The 19,070-nt window shown below is 27.9% G+C and overlaps 1 protein-coding gene across 4 annotated transcripts in view; it reads left to right on the plus strand.

The window, feature by feature from the left end:
• Positions 1-19,070, plus strand: part of LOC107453245 (uncharacterized) — a 74,424-nt gene that overhangs the window by 2,654 nt on the left and 52,700 nt on the right. Inside the window, exon 1 of one of the 4 annotated variants that reach the window (XM_043045965.2) lies at positions 11,090-11,225. The exons of 1 other annotated variant lie outside the window; for it this stretch is intronic. The gene's annotated coding sequence lies outside the window, so the exon portion shown is untranslated. Of the gene's footprint in view, positions 1-11,089; positions 11,226-18,529; positions 18,699-19,070 lie in introns of those variants that run through there. 2 more of the 4 variants (XM_071179659.1, XM_071179660.1) reach the window with 2 other exon arrangements.

Below are 19,070 nucleotides of genomic sequence, written 5' to 3' on the forward strand. Positions count from 1 at the left end.
CTAATATATATATATAGACGACTCAATTCAGAGTTTACGACTACCATTGTTCAACTCCGCAACTTTATAATTTTTGAACCAAATCCAGAAGACAAGGGCACTTATGAATCAAGTATTAGGAGATATTTAGTCTTCGTTGATAACTTTTTGATGTCACAAACCTGCATTTGCGTTACAAGGAGAGGAAGACCATGGAAACTTCCCGCGATTAACCTGACGGCAAAGTGATGCCTATCATCCGTCTACTACTGAGGATATTTTACGTCAGTACCGTGGTCAGTGCGATCCGGGTGACGAATCATATCCACCAGCCATCGCTGGGATTGGAACCTAAATCACCTAGTCGACCCAATTTCGTGTTTGCGACTTCTAACGTTCAACTCCGTAACCTTGTAGTTTTGAACCCAATCCAGAAGAACTCCTGGAACAAGTATTGGGAAAAATTTGTATTAAATAAGTATTATATATTACTAAATAAGGTAATAGAACTAAAATTTTGAAAACCAGAATTTTTGGTAAACCGCTATCACATGAGCTGAACAATTATTAAATGAATGGTTTAACTATCACATATTTTTTTCATTAACCAGTATTATGTTGTTTTTGTTTAAATTTAAAAAACATTTTTTTTGCTAGAAAGGTTGTCACCATACAGTACTGTAATTTTACAAGAATCTTATTCTTTTCTTCGAGCGGAATTAAAATTTATATAGTTTAAAAATAATTTTTTAAAAAACATTATTTTCGGTAATTTTCTTGATTATAAAGTAAAATACTTTCTTTAAAGCCGCAGACGTTTTCAAATAAATACAAATTTGAGCAAGGAAACAATTCTAGGTATTTATCTATTTCGCTGTCATGGGTAAATTCAGCCATTTAATTTTATTTATTTATTTTTATTTATTGACATAAAAAATTTAGTTGAGTTTACGTTTTTCATTCGCACACTTGCTTATTGTACTTGAATTAGCTTAGTGTTTTATTTCCATACATCTCCATTTAGTATCCAATTTTTGCGAGGTTCCGGGAAAAATAATCACATTCTAATAAGTTTAGTAATATTTTTATTATTATTAATCCCAAAACATTTTTATTTGTATTGAAGTTTTAAAAAAAAATAAGAAGAATTAGTTGTTAACTCAAAATGCAGTAGCTAAAAATCTTTATGATGGGTTAATGCAAAGGTTTATTTTCTGAATTTTACCTTAATTTCTTTTATTTATTGTCTGAGCTCATTCGTTTTTTAGAGAAAGATTTAAAAATGCCATTAAAACTTCACAGGGAGTATGGTTGGTATTTAATGTAATGGAATTTTTGCAGTGACTAGAAATTTTTTTAATTTGTTTAGTTATATAATTTTTATTTCATTGGCATTCATTGGCATTTTAGAAAATTAATAGTAAAAATATTTTTTTACATCTTACATAATTTCTGCAAATAATAGTTTTTTTGGCCTTTTGTAATGTGCTATTAAATTTTACGAGTTTTTTCTGCTTTACTTTTGAATAAAAGAAAAATATTTTTATTAATTTTTCAGCTTGTTTTATGATAATTGATATTAAATCGTTAAGAAGTATTGGAAATTTCTCATTAACTCCAAAAATGCTTAAGATACAATAATTAGCTACCAAGATACAATAATTAGCTACCAAGTATCTCTCAAAATTTGGAAACAAACATTTTACTTATCCCAAAGTTATGCTTGAAGTTAAAGATTACTTTCCTTTATCAAAATATGCTCATTTTGCAGGTCTAAGTATCTGTGTTTCATCTAAACCTAAATTCATTACAGTTCAAAATATAGATAACTGTAGTTCCTGTAGTCATGACACAATCCAATATCATACTCAAATGCAAATGAACAGGAAAGATGTTATAACGTGAAAATGAATATTTTGAATTTTGAATGTATATGCATAGTTTTAATTCAAAAAAATCTCCACAGAGTTATTTAAATTTAAAAAAAAATTTAAGAAATAATAATTATTTATATTCTTCAAGTAAAAGAAAGATTATTTGACATATAGCGAAAATTTATTCGAATATTTTTAGAATTTATAGCCTTTATTTTAGTAATATATTTAGAATTTATAACCTTGCGAAATGTTTCTAATCATAATTTCTCGCATACATTATGCAGATTACGTTGTTCTTCCACTTTTCATGAAGGACAACATTCGTGAAGAATTCGCACGAACTATGTAATAGATTACGTAATAAATTAAAACACGGTTTTCTCTTTACGTTTTCGTTTAAGAGATAATATTTGCTAATCAGAACAAAATCTCCTTTGTTATTATGAGTGAAATAAATAATTCTTAATGTTAATTATTGTTATATTTTTCTATAGTTGAAACAAATAAAAATACATATTTTACTTCATATGCTTGAAACTTTGGTAATTCAAAACAGCAGAAAATGCGTTGAAAGAAACTTTTACCCTGGTTACATTCACATTTTTCAGTACTTTGCGTGATGAAACGATTCTTCTTTCATGACCCACACTATAAAAAATTCCGGATATTTGCCGGTACTTTTTACCGTAAAATCTAATTTTATCGAAACATGTTATGGAACAAAAAAAACTGATTTATAGTAATTTTTGCTGTTATAATAACCGTAAAACCACTAAATCACTCTAAATTAACAATACTGAAAAAGTTACGGTATAATATTTTAGGGTGATATGAATTCTACGAATGATATGCATCGAAAGTGTCGGAAATTTATACAGTTTAACCGAAATTTTTTACTGTGCACGGTATCATATATTAAACGAGCCTTTCTGACTCTAGCAGCCCCAGATCACTCGGACCGGATCTCAATATGATACTCTCGTATCATATCTCATATTAGTACAAATACGTACTCGATTATTAGTACCTATAAACTCGGTGCGTGAGGTACTTCTTTCCCCTTCCTCTGGTCCAAAAGGGATAAATGGTCCAACAAAGCAGCCCTAATTAACATTTAAACTTTTTAAAAATAATGAAATCTAATCTTCTTTAAATTATCAACAAATTTGAAATATGTTATCATTACTAAAGAGGCAGGTCATCGGGCTACAGAAGCGGATGTTCCATCCCGTCTGCAGAGGATCAAAATTGTGATGGCATGTCTTCGGATCATCTTCAGGGATGATTCCCAGACCGTCGCCAATAGCCCATTGTGCAGGCTCTAGTGCGACGTAAATGAACTACAACAACATTACTAAAGAGAGATATTTTTGTTGATCTTGGATTTTTTTTCCCATCCTACGCACTTATTATTAACAAATGATAATTTATTGCAAAAAGTTCAAACATTACGACAAGTTAAGCATTTAAATAAAATCTGGTTTAAGTCTAAACAATTAAGATTTTGAATTTATAACATTTTTACGTCCCTACTCCCAATAATTCAATTACAAACATTTTATTAATTCTAAACGTAAATCAAGTAACTAAAAAAGAGTTAGAAAAATAAAGGTTATTTACCCTTATTCTTGAATCTTTTATTAAATCCAAATGTTTGGTGTAACAAGCAAATATCACAATTGCGTTCTTTAATTCCTAAACTAAAAGGTACTACGTGAGAAAATCTTAAACAGAATAGTTCACAAATAATGAATTTGTAACGGTGAATACGTTTATAAAGATCACTAAAACGCAACGTCAAGTAACAACAATATGTTCAGTAATTAAAAAAATAAAAATAATTGAAATTCAAATAAAGAGTCACAGTTCGTAATTTGTATTTTACACTTCCTCAAGCAAATTGTATTTAGTACAATCACTTTTTAACACTAAAATATTGTATCTTTAATTGTGTGATAAAATTCCGAAATAAGTAATTCTGGGTAAGCAACTATTTACTAACAATTGGGAAAATACGGAAACCTTGAAAAAGTTTCGTAATTTGCTTGTACTTTATCATTATTTAAACTTTTGAACAATAGGACTTTAATCATCACAGAATATTTTCTGTTCAATACAGAAAAAAAATTTAAATTGTAATGATTTTTAATTAGAACCCAATAAGTTAACTGTAGTCATGATTAGTTACGATTTAGGTCAAGGCGAAATTTAATTTTTATTATATTATTAGTTTTTTATCTGACATTTGTTGACTATTTTGCATTTTGGTTTAGAATCATAGTATCACTATAAGTGAAACCATTTTGTATTATACACTAATAAACCACAAAATAATATTGAAAATCTAAAAAAATTTTACACAAGAGGAAAAAAAATCCTTGTTTGAATGACATTAATCATTCAGCTTATACAAATTATTTACTTATTTTAAATTTTTAAGTTGAGTTGGCGTCTCTTTCGAAAGAAAAATATTTTTTCTAAAACATTAGATGAAATTGGACAAAATGGATGAAACAAAAAAATGTCTAATAAGTATTATAAGTTTAAATTAAACCTTGATGGCTCAGGGATAGAGCGATGTATGATGGTTTTATATTTTACCATGTGCACTCATCCATCCCTAAAGCTTTTAAGAGAAAAAATCATGCATAACTGACACAATAGTGATGGTGCTGACTATAAAAATGATATGAGCCGAGATGATTCAGGGGATAGAGCGTTCGCTTTCCAATGAGGTGAACCGGGTTCGAATCCCGGCGATGGCTGGTCGATACAAAATCCGCATCCAGCTTGCATCAAACACAGTGCTGACGTGAAATATCCTCAGTGGTAGACGGATCATGGGTTGGATTTCGCTTGCCGTCAGAATAACGGTGGGAGGTTCTCGTGGTCTTCCTCTCCATGTAACGCAAATACGGGTTAGCTCCATCGAAAAGTCATCCACGAAGGCAAATTTCTCCCAATACTTGATCCTTGTCTTCTGGATTGGGTTCAAAATTACAAGGCTACGTAGTTGAACATTAGTAGTCGTAAATGCAAAAATTGGGTCTGCTGTTAAGCGACTATAAAATATAAGTTTAAATTTAAGCAAATCAAATTTAAAAATTTAATATGCAATCAGAAAGTAAAAAAAATTCACGCTAACTTTTAAATAAAACTATCTTCCTATTATTTATTTACATTTTATGAAGAATTTTAACATTTATTTATTATATTACTTAAGAGTCTGTTTGAGAATTGGATCAAATAGCATGACCTTAACGAAATTTGATTATAAAATTCAAAAAGTATGTATTCGTAAATTATGAATTCAGTATGTGATTTGTAGAAGAGTATCGGATAGTATAAAAAATTTTTAATTCAGTAGTAATATTAAAACTTGATAATGATATTTTAGTAGTTCTTTGTAAAACTTATAAAATTAGGTTTCACGTAAATCATGTAAAATATTAAAAACGACAGTAATTTTAATTTTCTAAGAAATTTATTAACTTTACTTTTCGTTCAAATTGTTCCTTTTTCATTTTCTATTGTGTAAAAATTATCTATTGAATAGCTTGGAAATTAATACGATTATTTAAATTAAGTGACCCATATAAAAATTAGATTGTTTTAACCATTTTTTTATACAGTTGTTACAATAAATGGATCTGAATAACATGCTCTAACATGCTAATAGTCGTATGTAAAAAGTTAATTTATGATGTTTCTGTCTTTTTTTATCTTCTTTTTTTAAGTAAAAAAGTTTTTGTTCATTTCTTATACTATATAGTTTTGAAAAACCTATTTCTTCCAAAGCTGTCTTTTCACTGTGAAAGAAACTGGTTACTTCCGTTTTAAAGCAACATGTGTGTGATGGTTTGTTCGTAATTCCTTTTCCGGTCATGTAAGGATTTTTGTTAACTAACAGGATTACCATAGAGCTGTAATAGAAGTATGTAAGGACGCTGTTATATTTCCCCACTGCTCTTCGTCCCAAATATCAAACTGCCCTTTGTCACGTGTTTCCTTTTCTTTTGGCGATTTTGGCGGAAATAAAAGGTATCGCGTGACAGTTGAGATAAGGTCTCTTTTCTGGCAGATTCGTGTTTTGAACTTATAAAGGTAATGGAGTAAGGTTAAAAGCTTTAGAAGCATTGAGGTTAACGGAAATGTAAAATAGCCGGTCATTTTTCGAGTACACTTTGCAATATTAAAAATTATTTTAAAATTCTAATTTTTCACTTTGTGTAAACTATACAAAATTGCTTACAATTTTACTAAATTTAGATATTTTATAACATATAACTAATAGGAAACAATGGATAACCACTAATAAGTACTTTTTAAGTTTTAAAAATGGTTAAAATTTTTTAAGTGCTTTGCATAAATTACATTCGCAAAGCAAATAATTGAAGCTAAAAATCAAAGTTTTTTCCTATTAAACATCAAAATTTTAAAATTGTAAAAAACTACTTCCCAGTTAATTAATAATACGTTACTTTTGTTAAAACTTATTTTAATAAAAATTTCATCTAATAATGTTTTATCTATTTTAGAAAAGAAACTACAATTAATTAGGAAATATTTTTAGCTTTTAAAGTTTGTTCATTTTATTAATTATTCTAGTTTTACATAATTATAAAATATTCATCACATTTTAGAACTCACTTTAAGGAATTTTTTAGTTGATAAAAAGGTGCGATTAAATTTTAATCCAACATAGTAAACAATAGTACAACATCTTTACAGGTACTGGGATTGTTTTTAAAACAATTACAAGAAAATATTTGAAACACATCCAAAAACAAAAAAGCAAGATAGAAATTGAAAAAAAAAATGCTGCATAACATTAAGAAAATATGCTTCCGTATTTTTAACTCTCCGATTTCATTTTAAATTTACACCTGCTGCGATAAGGTTCAGTAGCTTTAATATTTATAGTTTTTTTTTCATGCAATATTTTATAACCATCGCTGACCCAATTTTGGGTTCACGACTACTAATGTTCAACCTTGTAGCCTTGTAATTTTGAACCCAATCCAGAAGACAAGGGAACACCTGGATCAAGCATTGGGAGAAATTGGACTTCATGGAGGACTTTTTGGTGGAACTTATTGGATAGGAAAACCTTGTTAACTGATAGAGGAAAACCACGAAAAAGTCCCATGATTAGCTTTACGGTAATGGGACTTTAACCCATGATCTGTCTACTACTGAGGATATTTTACATCAGCACAGTGGTCGCTGCAAGCCGGGCGTGGAATTCGTATCGTCCAGTCATCGCTGGGGTTTGAACCCGATTCACCTCATTGGAAGGCGACCACCACTGCTCTTTCATATAATATTGCTATTGAAGAAGATCTCCGTATTTCAATTGCAAAAGCCCTAATGATTTTATTAAAGAATTAATAATTAAGTATTAAAATTCTTTGCTCTATATGTTTTTATATTAATCTTTATCGCTTTGTATCAATCTTTCATATCCTTATGTACTTTTGCGTGTTATGAACAAAACTAACCCAAGCAAGCAGCTGCAGAAGAGTTTTTTGTTTCCCATGTAAGCGTGGTTTTCGTGCTCTTTTACTTATAAACATATATTTTTTATTTATCATTTAAAGGTTGATAAGTGACATTAGAAAGCGACAAACGTTCTTTTTTCGTTAGTTGCTTTTTAAGTACGTAAAGTGTCGCAAAATTAAATCAAATTATTAAATTTAAACTTTTTATTTTTTTAAAAATCATGCTATTAAAAAATAAACAATGATTCAGACAATTATTTAAGTTTTTTTAAAAAAAAAAATGTGGGGAAGTCAAAACAAAATAGAGCATTTTTAAAGTAATAGAGTGATTTTTAAAAATTATACAAATATGCTCAAGCGTCAATTTATTGCGATTACTGAACACAAAAAAATGCAAATTCAACAATGAAAAGATAGTGATAAAAAATAAGCAGATGTATGATTACATTGTTTATGAGAAGTCAGAATAAAATACAAACTTTCTAAAGTAATAGGATGATTTTTAAAAATTATACAAATATATGCAAACGTCATTTCATAGCGATTACTGAAAAAAAAATGCAAATTAATCAATGCAAAGATAGTCATGAAAATAAGCAGATGACTGATGACATTTTTTTAAATTTTATTCATAAATTTTTTAGATGTTGGAATATATTTATGAAAAATATTTTTTACAATTTGTTACGTTTTATAGCATATAACTTTACTTTAATTTAATATTTTGGCCTAAGACGTTTACATTCTGCAGAAAACAACAGTTCTTAAAATAACTCAGATAAATCTATGTAGTTTATGTTATTAATGATTTCAAGAAGCCAGGAAAATGACAACACAAAAACCTACTCATCTTGAAAAATTTTTTGAAATAGATTTTGAACCTGAAAATTGGTTCTTTATTCATGCAACAAGGCATGTTCCTATAGGAGGGCATCTAATCTATCTGTTAACATAAGATATTGATTGCTGGCTCTATCAATTTTGGTTATAAACCACTAAATAAAAGTAGCCAGGAAAATGACATATCTTCTTGGGATAAACAAATTATTGACAGAAAAAAATAGAAAATTATTTTAAACGATGTTTTTGTAAATAATACCCTCTGCGTATATTCTAGAAATGCTTACACCGGTTGAGATAAAAAAAATTAGATATTGAAAAATTTATGGGAAGTTTCGAAGGTAGTTATTATTGCAAACATTGTTTGGGACATGCCAGGAAAATGACATTTTGAAGTTCAATTAAATTTTTTAACTATACAAAAGAGTTAATGCTAGTGCAAAGTCATTTTGAAATGCAATTTATAAATTTTTTTTAAAAAAAAAGTTCTTTTTGTATTATAGTATTAGATCTTGGAGCAAGGGACAGCGAATTGTCATATTTCGTGAGAATCACCCATATGTAATATGATAAAGAATATAATAATATAAAGAATATAATAATATAATAAAGATTACCTGAAATAATATAATAAAGATTACCATTTGAATCGTTTATTCAATAATTTAACAAAAACATAAAATTAAATTCAAGTTTAAAAGAGAAATATCAGACTTTATTAAAAAAGATCTGATTTTTAAAAAAAAAATCATTTAGCACCTTGGTATTCATTATAAAATTTAAATTGATATTTATAATGATACTTTATACGCTGATACTTATTATACTGTTCAAATCAAAAACATAGTATCCTCTAATCAAATTTATGATGTACAATATAATTAGGTCAACTTAGCACCATATTATGGATGTAGCACATATGATAATCTAATCAAGTTTATGGTGTACGGTAACTTAGTCAACTTAGCACCCTATTAAAGTTATAGCTAATTCTATCAGAGTTCCAATCAGAGTTAAAGTGAACGATAATTTGCCAACTTAGCACTATATTGAGGCTGTAGGAAATTTGATCGTGTAATCAAGTTTAAGGTGTACAATAATTTGGTCAACTTAGTACCATTTTAAGGTTGTAGCATATTGATCGTCTAATCAAGTAAAAGGTGTAGGATAATTTATTCAACTTAGTACCATATTAAAGTTGTAGCATATTTGATGCTCTATTCAAGTTAAAGGTGTACGATAATTTGGTCAACTTAGCACCATATTAAGGTCGTAACATATTTGATTGTCTAATTAAGTTAAAGGTGTACAATAATCTGTTCAACTTAGCACCATATTTGGGAGAGATCAGGGTTCAATATGCACAAAAACTTTCAACAAAAGTGCATATTTCTATATATTTTGTGCATGTTATGAGAGCAATGCAAAATATTATTAAAGGATGGTCATCAATAAAGCTTTTTCTATTTCTTTTTTCTTTAATTTTTATAATTTTTCTTATTTATTTTTTAAATGAAAAAATCATTACCCATAAATACTTTGTTTTTATTGTGTGAATTTTCACGTGCTCAGTGCTAATATAAATAGTTTAAAATGTCAACTATGCTAATAAATTAGAATTGAACTATTAATTAAGTTACGGAATCATACACAAAAGCGTTTACTCTCAGAATGAACATGTTTTTTATTCGACGAATTTGGATTTTTGACTCTGAAAATACTGAGGGAGGGTAGCCAGAATCTATAAAATGTGGTTCCCAATAGTTTAGTTAGGAGAGTGGTCGAAAATTAGAGCTCCTTAATGCTAAATTCACTTTTTGCGTTTTTTTCTTCTCTTCAAAATATCGTATTTTTTTACTGACCGCAAATTTTTTACTTAAAAGGATAAACTTATATTTCTGACAGAAACAGAGTTGCTTTGTATGCTTTCATTTATATGAATTCTAACTTATACTTCGTAAATGCTCTCAAATAGGTGTATACAGTCGTGCACTTAAAAAATAAGCGTAATCGTTAAAAGAAAAATAAAGATTGAGAACTTATACACAACTGATTTTTTATGATAAACTACATTTTGAAAAAATATATATATTTCAAACATTAAATTTCTTTTATCAGTTTTTGATTGTATTAGTAAAGGGAAAAGTAGTTGCTAAACTACTTTTCTTGAAATCTATGGTAAAGCACTCATGTTATTTTTTTCAAATGTACGGCATTATATGCACTGCCAATCAAGTAAAAATTTAAAATAAGAAATATATAAGTATTAAAAATGCAAATAAATAGGATGAAGATCATAATCTGATTAGTCTTTTCAATTAAAATTCTAAATTTAAGAAATTCCTGAATTCCAATAGATCTTAAATATGAACGATGAATTATTTGTTTAAAGCGATATTAGAACACCAGTTTTACCCCTTTATGATGATTATGCTTCAAGCTTGATTACTGATTAACATTTTAACAGTAACCTCTGATTAACATATTAGCAATAGCCACTAATTAACATTTAAAGAAAACTATATTAAATTAAATTAGATTGATTGCACTATTAATATACATTTTAGTGATTTCTTATTCAAATCCATTTTGAATAAAAAATTATTGTAATAAGAAAATAATTTTAATTTGAAATTTGAGATTTGAAATTTGAGATTTGAAATTGATGATTCCTCTGGTCAAATCTTATTAAAAAATTATCGAGATGAGACATAGAAATTCATTCACAAAGTTTCAAATTGATTTTTTATTTAGAATTTCAAGATAAGAAAAAAACCATCCAGATTTTGAAATCACAGATAATTTAAATTCACCGTATTAAGGCAGTATTTTTTATAACTTAAGGCTTTACTGATAACGTGGGTATGAACAGGTGTTTTGAGTAACACTTTAGTTCCTAATCCAGTGTATCATTGATAAAAGAATAAAAGAATTGGTATTGGTAGAAAAGTTTAAAGATAATTAATTAAAAAAATAACAGTTTAAGTTTATTCTTTTTAGGAAGAATAGCAGAAAATTATTTTTCCAAGTAAGTGGCGATTGATTGTTAAAGTATTACAAATATCCCATCAATCTAAATTATTAGAACCAATACTCAAAATATGTAAAATCCAAATTTGAACAGGAAAAAAACAAATGTAAATGTAAAAAAATTACCAATTCGAAATAGTAAACATTAAAGATTTCGAAACTCATTATTTATTTTAACAAATGCAAATTTATTCAACTATGACATCAGATGTTCACTTTTTCAATATATATAATCCTAATCATTTTGATAGTATAAAATTAAATTACTAAAATTGTGGTTTCAGTCATCGATTACTAAGCAAGTGATTTCATAAGATGCCCGTTTCAGGAGAATCATTAGCAAATTAAAGGATTAAGTTAAAATGCATAATTGAATAGATTTAGCATTTAATAGCACAAACAATATAATTTAATTCTAACTACATATTTTAGTTTTAAGAAAAACGTTAGGGAAGCATTTAAAATTTCCTCAAAAAAATAAACCATTTTAATGTTTAACATCTCCAATCTTCACTTGAATAAAAACTTCATTCGCTTTTTGAAGCGAATGAAGTTTTAATCAAGTAAAGTTCTAATAATAGGACACCAGGTTATAATTAAGCAAAATGAGAAAATTTTTTCAGCTGAAAGGAATACTAAATTTTTAGTTAAAAGTTCTTAATTGGTCATTAAAAAGTCTAATTTGTACTGTGGAATATTTTTAAGACTCAAGGAATTACATAGAATAATGTTTTGAAAACTAAAAAAAGATGCAAAGCTTTTAGCTGCAAATGAATAGCAGAATTTTTATTTATTTTGTCTATTCTGGGCGTGTTGCCATTCACCGAGCAAATTTAAAAACGTATTTCTATTCTTGCATGCATTGTTAGGTTTCACCCATAAAAATCTTAAAAATAAGGAATATAGAGAATGTAATGTTGTGTTTTAATACTAGGACCAAACTCATTGGAGTCACGAAATGGTATCACGAATACTATGTTCTAATACTAAGGCCGAACTAAATCTGATACTAGTGCCGAGTACTAGGTGTTCTAATACTATGGACGAATACTAGGTGTTCTCATACTACTACCGAGTACTAAGGGTTCTAATGCTAGGACCAAATACTAGGTTTTCTAATACTAAGGCCGAATACTATGTGTTCTAATACTAGGACTGGAGGGATTACGTTAAAATTTAAATGTATAATTAGAATTTTATATTTATTTAATTACTTGTAAAATATTTAATGTTCGTAAGAAATTATTCTTAAGAATTTAGTAATTCATTCCATCAAAATGAATTTGAACTGTTTTCAGCATGACGCTGTTGTTTGAGGCCAACTTGTGATGGTCAAACTTCACCACAATCAAGCGATTTTTTCTGGTACTTGTACCTTTAGAGGGACCGTAAAAAACATATTTTCACAGTATCTATATCAAAGCAGTATTGATGAAGTTTTAATAGGTATCAAATATACTAATGTAATAGATTATTAGCTACATTTGTGCATTTGGTACCAACTAAAAATGCACCAATTACCATTGCACCAGTAGTACCTAAAATAATTAAGTATCATTGGCGTCAATAATAATATGACGATATTTTACATTTCTCCTAAACGAATTAGTGCCATTTCCGTATTAATTTTGCTTTATGATACTTAGAGAATGTAGCTTGTTTTTTTTATTTCAGTTAGTACTTATTACCAAGTTCATTAAGCATCATTGGCGTTAATAATAATTTGACGATTTTTTTACTCTTCTCTTTTACATTTAGTACCATTTTTCCATTAATATTGCTTTTAACATATATTTTTTTTAAAATTTCAATTTTCAATTATTATCAAAATTAATTAAGCATCAATAGCGTCAATAATAATACGGCGATAACTCATATTTTTTTCTAAAAGATTTAGTACCTCTCTCTATTAATTTTGCTTTACAGTACATAGCATATTTTTCCCCTCTCAATTAGCACTTATTACCAATATTTATTAAGCATCATTGGAGTTTATAATAGTTTGATTTTTACTGTTTTCCCTAGGCGAATTAGTACCTTTTCTCCATTAGTTTTTCCTTCTAGTACACTTCTTATTTTTTATTTAAATTTACACACATTATCAAAATTAATTAAGCTTCATTGGAGTCAATAATAGCATAGCGATTTCTCACAGTTCCTCTAAAGGAATAAGTACCTTTTCCCCATTCATTTTGCTTTTTCGAATGTAGTTATCTGTTTTAATGAAATTGTTACTTAATAGCAAATTTAATCAAGCATCATTCGCGTCAATAAAAGTATGGAATTTTTTTGTTACTTATATACGAATTTGTGCTGTTTATCCATTAAATTTGCTTTTTCAGTACACAGCTTATTATTTTTTTATTTCAATTACTGTTGATTTGAAATTATTAGTTTATAGGTTCCCATTTTAAAAACATAACTCCAAACAAAATAAACGCGTGGCTTCAAATAACTTTACAAATACCAATGTGACGTAATCCGCCAATGCTATCCAGTTCATGCTAATCATTGATATATCTGACATAACGGATAAAAAATAAATTAAATATTAAAGAACATGCAAAAAACTTCTTTTTTTAATGAGAGCTATAAGCTGAAAAATATCAGAGATGTTATCTTTAAAAATATTTTGAAAAAAAGAAAAATCGTCTGCAACAGTCTTACTTTTATCAACAGCGAGTTCTAAGCCAATGAAAAAATTCCACTTCGTATACCACTCTACCAAACCAACTAATTGAAGAATTCAACCGTATTTTAGAATTACTAAATTTGCCCCTTGTAGCCGCTGCCTAAATGTCAGAACGATGGAACGTCTGGAGTTATGAGAGACACACAGACAAACAAACTCTTCATCTTATTATTTTAGATGACATTCTATATTCAGCTTCTGGAATCTAAAGTGTCATAATTATTTTTTATTCTCAGCAACTTCGTAGGGTTTCAGTTTAATAAAATCCGGGAAAACTTTTTTTCTATTATTTAGCATATAAATTCATTGTTAGCATATCTTCTGGCATATCAATTAACAAGAATCAAGCTCAATTTCTTCATTTTTTAGGCGTGAAATTGTTTCAACAGAAAAAGAATGAAGGAGAAAAAACTCTTAATTATCACAAAAATTTGGTTGCGAATTTAGAGCTGCAGAATATAAATTAACTGTAACAAAAAACATATTATAATATGGTTTTTGCTACAGGGCAAATGAGGAGAAATCGTTCTGAAAATGTAAAATCATTAATTTCACAATGGTTACTTATAATATATATTTTTTTATTTAATCTTCATGGGCCCCACTATGTGAATTAATAAAGAAGATTTCACAAAACTGAAAAATGTTTTCCACCTACAAATTATTTGCAGAGCTGTTTCGCTAATGCTCTGATAAATGAATTTTTCCAAAATATCGTACATTTTTATTCTTATAATTTTATTATATTCCCTGTGCTAAGAACAAAAATTCTACTAAACGAAACCAATAACACTGAAAAGAATTCATTCTACTTCTACTCATAAAACTTTCAGAAATAAGGAGCCATATTTTTTGCTAATGGTGTTCTGAATCAAATTTCAGGATTCATACTAGTATATATACGCAATATTTTGTTAATTTATAAAAAGGGAAGAGATTCAAAAAAAGTTCTTGAACATACAATATTGTTTACTAGCGTCGTATTCTATTACGTTTTTTTTAATCATGGGGATTCTAGAGAAATTATATAGCTCCTAATTTTTTAGTGTTCTTCGAAAAATGACTAAAGAATTAAGGGGTCCAAACTTTCGATCGTTCTCCTGACTACACTATCGAGACCATAACATTCTATATTGTGGCTACTCTTCCCCCTTTTTAAGAGCCATGTACTCAAATCCATCGAGAAAATGGTATGCTCTTTCAGGTACGTATTAGTGTCTGATTTCATAATTTTAAATATCATCTACTCAAACTAGTCACCATATTTAAGGTTTGTCTCTCGAATGATGAAAATTTGACCATTAGATCAAAAGTTATTAAAATGCTCTTGTTTTCATTTTGCCCAATGCAAGAAAAGAAATACGGATCACCCAGAATAATGTATGATTTTCATGTCCTTAGATTCAATCTTAATGATTCACGGGGGTAACGCTATTATGCTAACTAATTAATGCAAACGAAATTTTAAGTTATGTAATCAGACACAAAAACGTATTTTTTCTGAATAAACATACACTTTTTTCAAAGGATTTTGATACTTGACCCTATATAGATATAGGGCAGCCGCAATTTGAGGAATATGCTCCTAATAGTTTGGTGAGAAGAGCAGTTGAAAGTTGGGACTCCTTAATTTTTATTTTATTTTTCACGTATTTCGCCATACCACAAGAACTTTGAAAGCGAATTGAAGAAAATGTTAGTACACAGTTATAAAATTCGTTTATCCAAAAATTTAATTTCGCGCAAAAAATAACTCTTAATAATGATTCTTTATTATTTTATTTAATTATACCGTAAAAAATTCCAATTGTAATGTATACAAATCTTTAATTCATTTTAAAGAATGTAATTTTATATTTCAAACTATGAATCTTAAAACAAATCAGAAACATCTTACATCTGAGGCAGTAACATCTTACTGCCTCAGTTTCTTGGGATTATTTATTCAAAATCCTATTTTTAATTGTCTGGATCACCAGATATTGTTTAAAAGTTATCCTGACGCATTAGTTTAATGATTACATATAAAAACAGCTACATTTTATAAAGGTTTCTAAAGAATTTCAGCTATTATTCTAATCATCATTATTTACTCATTAGTTCCATGCAGTTTTAATCCTGCTGATGTGCCCTAACTCTCCTAGAGTTTGCCGGAGCATTTACGCCACCTTCTGTTATCTATAACGTTTTTAAACTTGTATATTTCGGTAATAAATAGACTAAAAAGAATAAATTTTGAAAAGAAATCTGTACCGTGGCGAGAAAAACCGATTGCCGATTTTAAATCAGCTATACGAAAGTATCTAAGATCTGTTAAAAAAATCTTATGCAACAGAGGAAAGAAAATTGTTCACACGCGTAATTAACAAAATTTTTGTCTCTTTTTTTAGGTCTTAATCTGCAATTTTAGCTCGCTAAACGATCATTTTGCACCCGTCTAACAATTGTGTTGTAATTTAAAAAAATAAATTTTCCAGAAATCGTAAAAAAAGTATTATTTATTCAATATACGATTTGTTATTGTTTGGATCACCATATAGTATTTAAATATTAACCAGAAGCATTCGTTCAATGCTTACACAGAAAAGCAAGTAAATATGCAAAAGGTTTCATCACCATTTTAGTTATTCAAATCATTATTATTTACCAGCGGGTGACCGAGCTCCGCTCGGAGAAAACAGGTATCGAAGNCTCCGTCACATTTTATTTTACTAATGAACGTAAAATTGGGAGGGTCTGCGTACATTTCAACAAAATAATAAAGATGAAAATATAATTTTTTTTTAACTATTCATCAATAATTATGACGACTTTTGTTTTTAGTGCGTTTTCATAATAATTTTGCAGTTATGCTTTAATTTTAAACAACAACTACAGGAAAACTACGAAGGCTCTTTTGCGTAATTGGTCATTACGGGATAGAAGAAATTATGCTCATGTGTAGGAGAGTTAATTATTAATGATAACAACAATTAAATCATTAATTTTACTAATATTACATTCTTGTAATACTAAGAGTGAAAAATTCAACCTAATAATTCAAGAACTAAGAAAATTAAGGAATTTTATTGATAATACAAAAATAATTAAAATTAGTATCTTTGCTTAATGCACACATTTTTAATAATTTGTAAACAATTAGTATATAATGACCTAAAACATAAACATAATAAGCAACCACGTTTTCAATATTTCTATAATATTTCTTTCCCTGTATAAGATTAAAGAAATAGTATTTTTTTACCTAGAATAAACAAAAATGGCTCCTAATATATGCTTCAGGGGAATCAATGGCAAATTAAATGAAAGTGAAGTGATTTATTTGTAAAATGATATTTGATTAAAATAAAATCATTCAAAAACAGGATAAATTCATGCTCATTTTGAATAGTTTGCAACTAATGAATTTCTATTAATCTAGAAAATAAAGCGATTTAGCATAAGCGATCACTTCTTTTAATGTTTCTATAATGTTTAATTTTCTATACAAGATTAAAGAAATGGCATTATTTACCGAGAATTAAACAAAAATGACTCCAAACTTTTTGTTTCATGGGAATCATTATCAAATTACATGAGAGAAATTATTTAATTATGAAATAATATTTGATTGTAATAAAATCATTAAAAAAACAGCATGAATTCCTATACATTTTGAACAGTTTGCAACTAATCAGTTTCTATTAACCTAGAACATAAATCTAATCAGAATAAGCAATCACTTCTTTTAATGTTTCTATAATATTTAATTTTCTATACAAGATTAAAGAAATGGCATTATTAACATAGAATTAAACAACAGTGACTCCAAACTCGTTGTTTCACGGAAATCATTATCAAATTACGAGAGAGAAATTATTCAATTATGAAATAATATTTGATTCTAATAAAATCATTAAAAAAACAGCATGAATTCCTATACATTTTGAACAGTTTGCAACTAATCAGTTTCTATTAACCTAGATCATAAATCTACTCAGAATAAGCGATCACTTCTTTTAATGTTTCTATAATATTTAATTTTCTATACAAGATTAAAGAAATGTCATTATTAACATAGAATTAAACAACAGTGACTCCAAACTCGTTGTTTCACGGAAATCATTATTAAATTACGAGAGAGAAATTATTCAATTATGAAATAATATTTGATTGTAATAAAATCATTAAAAAAACAGCATGAATTCATAAATACTTTGAACAGTTGGCAACTAATCAGTTTCTATTAATCTAGAAAAGTCTAATTAGCATAAGCGATCACTTCTTTTAATGTTTCTATAATATTTATTTTTCTATACTAGATTAAAAAAATAGCATTATTTACCTAGAATAAAGCACAAACGACTCCAAACACTTTGTTTCATGGGAATCAATATCAAATTTCGTGCGTAAAGTGATTAAATTATGAAATAATATTTGATTCCGACCAATACATTAAAAATTGCATCAATTCAGATACAGATTAATAAGAGGAAAGGAGAGGGCAATTTACTGTTCAAATATTTATTTCAAATCATTGTTGTATCGGGACTAATAACGATAAGGGTCGGCTTCTTTTATTCGGAATGTTTGGTTTAAGAAGAAGAACAGTTTTTGTAAACATTGCTCACAATGTGATTCGATTCTTCAAAAATGAGATCGTACATCTGAGGAGGGTCTAAGAATGCAACTAGAAATATCTATAACTTGAAATGCGTCACCTGAAATATGAATCATCGTCATGAAAGTTATTTAAAATTTTGAGTGAAATTTTTGTTTACATTTATGTATCTAGTATCAGTAAGTATTAAGTATCAACTGAAATTTTTTTTAAATATTTGATCAATTTTTCAAGGTAGGTTGCCTTATTTCTGTTTCTTAAAAGTATTTCCATATAAATTTCATAATATAAATTTAAATCTCAATACTTACAAGCATTGGGCTAATTTTTTAAATATATATATATATATATATATAGGTCAATTTAGATTTTCTGAGCTATTCACTAAAATTTAGGAAAATTCGTTGCGTTTGTGTATATGCATTTCCTGTGTGTCTACATAGGCGCAAGCCAGGCCCTGTTTACCCTATACCAGGGGTGGCGAACCTATATGCACCAACGTGCCATTTTTTTAAAAAATTGTTTAATGAGGTCATAGACGTGCCGTCAAA

Source organism: Parasteatoda tepidariorum, chromosome 4 (genome assembly GCF_043381705.1).
Source record: "Parasteatoda tepidariorum isolate YZ-2023 chromosome 4, CAS_Ptep_4.0, whole genome shotgun sequence".
Taxonomy (NCBI): domain Eukaryota; kingdom Metazoa; phylum Arthropoda; class Arachnida; order Araneae; family Theridiidae; genus Parasteatoda; species Parasteatoda tepidariorum.